Here is a 6000-nt window from a genome sequence, read left to right on the forward strand (position 1 = left end):
AGTTTTATGGTTGGGCGTCACCAGGACATGAGGAGCTATACAGAAGGATGGAAGCAGTAGGCGGGTGAGAGTCGCTACCCTAAGGGTGTAAACAGGAGAGAACTGAGGTTCTAAGGGTTAAGTGACTTGACTGAGACAGAGGACAGGTAGCAAACAGCGAAGTTTGGGTTTTAACTTAGGTCTGCACACCTCGGAGCCCACTATTACCTACTACGGGATCAGCCAACCAAGACACAGAGAGAGGAACTTTCCCAAGACTCGACAGCCAAGCAAGGTGTCCATGGAAACCACAGCCTCAGGTGCCTGGCCCAGACACACTCTGTACCTCACTTCTGGTTTAGGAACTCCTAAGGGCGTTCCACAGAGCTGGCATCCAAACCTCTCCTCTAGGAAGGTCCTCTGGTCACCAGACAGGCTTAGCCAGTGAGGAACCCATCAAACCCCGAAAGTCAACTCGAAGGCAGCAGGAGGAAGCCACCACCGAAGGCTCTCTGGCCTCTCAGGCTGTTTTCCAAGAACTCGGTTCCTTTCCCAAAGCTGCAGCCCACAACTGCACCACAACTGGTGCCCCCTGCTGGTAAACCTGTGTATGTCTCATAACAAAAGGGAAAGCGCTTTTCACAAAAAGAAAAAAAAAAAACCTGCTTCGTTCCCAGTTTCAAGAATAACCATTAATTCAACTTCAATAACATCGGTCCTCTACCTATACTGCTCTCACCTTTCAGTTCTTTCCTTGTTTTTGCATTAAAAAAAGGCTGACTACAGATGATTCGTTCAAAGTCAACCTGCCTAACTCAGTAAAAATCTGTCTCAAAAAAGAAAGTAAAAAATCAGTCTGGGTCTGTTGTAGCTGGGTGGATGAGCGCTTGCATGTGCGAGGCCCTTAATGTAATCCCCAGTAGGAAGGGGTGTGAGTTGGGGACTGAAGAATTGGTAACTCTCCATATCTCTTGACAGCATGCTTATAATTCAGCTGAGGATCACTGAGTTACATCAGTCGGCTATGGATAAATTTCCATAAACTTGGTATGACTAGAAAGCCCAAGAGTTTACAGCCTGGCTGAAGGGATTACACGCATCAGGGAAATTGAGAGAAAACTCAAGAGCCCATCAGAAATCAGCAGAAAACAATTTTCAGTTTGGAGAAAGTGGGAACAAGAAACAAAACTGAAGTTTAGATCTTATTAAATTTGTGGCAGGGTCTTGTTGTTAATACTCTTACTGCTCAGTGATGAGGAGTACTGGCTGCTCTCGCTGAGGAACGGAGTTCAATTCCCAGCTCAACACCTCTAACTCCAGTTCCAAAGGATCCAACGCCCTCTTCTGGCCTCTCCAGGCGCTACACACAAATGGTATACAGACAGGCAAATATCCACACCCATAAAAAATTAAGTAGTAAAAAAAAAAAAAAAAAAAAAAAGACACCCTTTATTCCAGCACTTGGGAGGGTGAAGTAGTCGGATCTCTGTGAGTTCAAGGCCAACCTGGTCTACATGGAAAGTTCCAGTATATATAGAGTATATAGAATATATAGTGATGTATATAGAATATATAGTATATAGTATATAGAATATATAGTGATGTGCTGTCTCAAAAAATTAAGGGAGGGAGGCACATCATTATACGGAAGCTAGGTCACTTCAACTTCCCATAATTTACATGTGTCATTTCAAGATATAATTTTAATATGCTTATATTTATTCCGTTTTTTATTTAAAAATAAAATTTGTAATTTTAACTGCTTAAAAATGTGCAACTCCATGACATGAACACATCTGCCACTGCTCTTCATTTCCAGAACACTCTCGTGACCTGGGTACCCTAAATAGTAAGGTCCCCTCAGAGCCTGTCTCAAAAACAAAACAAAAAAACCCTCAAATGGCTTTCTACTCGTTTCTTCAGAACTGTTTTAGTTTACTTCTCTGTTGCTGGGATAAACACTGTGGGCATAAAGCAACCTGGGGAAGAAAGGGCTTATTTGGCCTGCAGGTTACATCCATCATCAAAGGAAGCCAAAGCAGGCAGGGAAGGAACACTGCTTCCTGGCTAGCTTGCCCTGCTAGGGCTCATCGAGCTCTTTGATCCACACCACCCACGGTGAGTTGGATGGGTGAACAACAATCAATCAAGACAATCCAGCACAGATCTGCACACAGCCTAATCTGATGGGGACAACGCCCCCACCTGAGACTCCTCTGCCCAGCTGTCAAGGTGACAAATTAGCCATCACCAAGAGGCTGTATCTTTACAATGGCCTCCATCCCAAAACAGGATCTGGTGCTCTCTCTCTCACTGGCTAATCACTCTGCTCCTTTTTCCTCAACTATAGTCACCCAGTAAATTTCCAAATCAAAATCTCCCAAATTTAGTAAGAAAATTTAAAAAGCAAGAACACCTATGCTGTGCCTAACTCTAACCTCAAGCTAGTAATTCCAGCTCAGTACTTTGGAACCATTTCACTGCTTTCAAAGTGACTTAACTTTATCTTGCATTCATACCCTTTCAATTACAGAAAATTGACTTTCGTTTTCACCAAACTAGTCAAACCACTGGAAAAGCTTGCTCCTAGTTAAAAGGAGGAGACCCGGAAGAGCCTGAGTCATGGAGACTGTAGCTCCTCCGAGAGCCTCAAACTACAGACCGATGTGTAGAATGTTTTCTTCATCTTTGATGTCATCCTTTTGGGCTTATTTTCTTGTGTATAGGAGCATTTTGCCTGCATGTACGTGTGTGTGCCATGTGGAGGCCTGTGCCCTTCGGAGGTCACAGGAGGGAGGAGCACTGGACTGACAGCTGCGAGTTGCCGTGTGTGCTGGAAATCTCTGTAGGAGAAACGAGAGCACCGGGCCACTCTCTAGCGCCGAGTCACTGTTCACTAACAATCTCAGGTGACTGGTATTTCCAAAACTGAATAAATTAGTCTGTGTCCCACAGCTGGTTTTGCTATTATTAGTACTTGGCAAAAACAATAAAAGTTAAATGGCTGTTCTTTTAAAGGTCTTTGTGGCCTCACATTCAAGAGACAATGACGAAAGGGACCCAATGACTGCTTTGCATGTCAGCCAAGCAGTAGGAATGTGCAAATATTAAAACTAGCTCAAACACCTGTCACAATTTTCTGTAATAGTCACTGCTGCTTATAGGACCAGCTCAAATGCTGGTACTGTCATAACGGTTTAAATTCTCTCCGTCCAAACAAAACTATGCATATCTTAAGAGGAAAAAAAAAAATTGCTGGCCCCTTACTAGTAAAATTTTTGTTGAATGTATCACAAGAATGAATCTAAGGGTTTCTCTCAAAGACTGTCAGCAAAAAATTAGTGAGAGTGATTAGAAAACCTTATCAAATCATAAAAAAAAAATCTAAACAATTGCATAGTCTAGAAAATAAATTGACTTAGTGGGTTAAATAGCAAACTGGACTTGTCTCAATCAGGAAATTTACACCTCTGACCCAGAGCAAGCCTCACCCAGCACCTCCCAATTTGTTATCTCTCCAACTTGAGAAAGCTTCTTGATAAAAATATTCAGTAAATCACAATTCAAGCTAAGGCAAATGCTGCTACTAACATCTATGAACACACAACCAGATGGTCCGCCCTTTCAAGCAGGACAAATTCAGAAGAGTAATGTTTACTTCAGAAGAGCAGCTGAGCAATCTCGCACTCAGAGGCAAAAGCAGGTAGATCCCGGGGTTTGAGGCCAGCTAGGACTCCGTGAGAGCCTGTCCCCCCCAATCAAAACATTCTTTTAAAATAGGAGACTCCAGCCAGGTGTGGTAGGGGCACGCCTGTAATCCCAACCCTTAGGGAGGCAGAGGCAGGGAGATCTCTGTGAGTTCCAAGCCAGCCTGGTCTGCAAAGTCCAGGACAGGCAAGGCTACACAGAAAAACCCTGTCTTGAAAAACAAACAAACAAAAAGAAATAAACATTAACACTTATCTACTTCTTAGGCTTTCAAGGAACTTTTTATTGGGGGGAAAAAATTTTTTTTTTTTTTCATTTTTAAGAGAGCAGTAAAAAAAAAAAAAAAAAAAAAAAAAGAGCACCTGCAGCTCATCTACAATGAGACACTGAGAGGAAAAAAAAAAAAAAAAAAGTCCCACTTAGCTTGGCTGGTCCCTCCAAAAAGGCGGCAAAAGAGCACATGCCCTAATGCTAGTGTTGGACAGGCAGGAGGCTACCCAAGGCCAGCCTAGTCTACATAGCAAATTTCAAGCTAGGTAGGGGCACACTGCAAGAAAACAAGGTGGGTTGGGGAGCCAACGTGGCCAAACTAGGGCAGGGAGGAGCTTTTCCCTATTCCACTGACCCGGAAGAAACCGTCAAGTGCGGGTGTTACACAGGTCACACCCACAGACTAGCTAAAGACAGCTGATGCTCAAGCCCACCCACACCCTAAGGTACACTTCCACACCTTCAATTACCAGACACTAGAGAGCAGCCTAAAATGCAAGTGATCCAACTTAGAGTGCAAACAACGAAGTCTACAAATCAACCGTCACTTGTCTTGAGACCAGGGATCCTAAATTCCAAACTACCAGCCATCCGCCACGATTTTCCCAAAAATGAGATTCCACATTAGGATATAAACACGAATGCATTCGTTCAGACTTGATAGCACTTTATGAACCTAAAGCACTTTTAAGCTTTGAAGATTCGAAATTGTGGGGTGTGGAGATGGCTGGCTTTTGTAGAGGACCCCCACATCTGGCAACTCACAATCACCCACATCCAATCCAGCTCCACGGGACTCACTGCCTTCTCAGCTCTACAGGAACCTGACTCACTCCCTTGCACCCACACACGTGTGTGCACCTTTTTTTAAAGACATTTAACATTCTTATCATTACCATCTTTAAGATCTTCCAGGTCTACCAAGATGGCTCAACTGGTAAAAGCACTTTTGCAGCCATGAGCTTGATCAATCCCCAGGGCCCAGCTGGTAGGAGAGCAGAGTGCTCTGTCAAAGGCACGTGCTCACACTCAGGCCTCAGGCGTAAGATTCCCAAACTATCTTTTAACTAGCGATTACTTTAGAATGTAAACTCCAAGTATCTGAAATACAAAGATCTTCACCCTGGGGCCACTCCATCATGAAAATCACATACACAAGCATGAAAACCTATACCCAGGGGGCTGGACTCTATCACCACCTCCTGACCTACTTCGAAAGTACCGTTCAGACTCTCACAGGTGAGCCAAGACATCAAACCATTTCAAAAGACAGCTCTACATGCCAAGGCTGGCCAGGGAAATACAGGAAGTGCTTTAAAATGTTAAACTCCTTTCCTACTACCCAATTACATCGGTTTCTAAAGGTGGAACACACAGTACTGAGCTGTCAATACACCATGAATGTGGGTTCCAACAGGGACTTATGTAATTTCCACTTTCTACCAGCTCAGAATCTCTTCACCCAAAATAAGCGAAAGTCAGAGGTAGCACATAATACAGTTTCAGATAATTTCCTGAACCTAGAGGCAATCTCTCCTCCCCCTCCAAAAAAAAAAAAACCAAAAAACAAAAACAAACAAAAAAAAACGAATTAAATCTCCCGAGGAGCATGTGTAGATTCAAGCAGAAACTTCAGGGCAGTCCAGCTAAGCTGGCAAATATGATCCAAATTTTACTCCATGTGCCAAATATTTACCCCTACCCCATCAGTGGGAAGTATCTGAAGCAAGCATCAGCTATCACTCATTAAACTAGCCTAGCATTTGTGTCCATTACCTCTTTAAAAGCCTTGGCAATCACAGTATTTTGGCAAGAATCAGACCTTAGAAGTTATACAATGACAAAATAAGGTTCCAACACTAAAAAAACAAAAAAAAATTATCTTAAAATGTAAAATGAAAAATATTTTCCCAAAAGCTTGATACCTTAAGGCTTTGGGCTTTCAAAACCTGAGTCAAAAATGTTACCATATCATTAAATCCGGTAAGTTAACTGGTCCTCTGCAGCCACCCACCAGGTTATACATACTCTCACTCAATCATG

This window comes from Psammomys obesus, unplaced genomic scaffold (genome assembly GCF_907164565.1).
Source record: "Psammomys obesus unplaced genomic scaffold, mPsaObe1.curated_primary_1811, whole genome shotgun sequence".
NCBI lineage: Eukaryota > Metazoa > Chordata > Mammalia > Rodentia > Muridae > Psammomys > Psammomys obesus.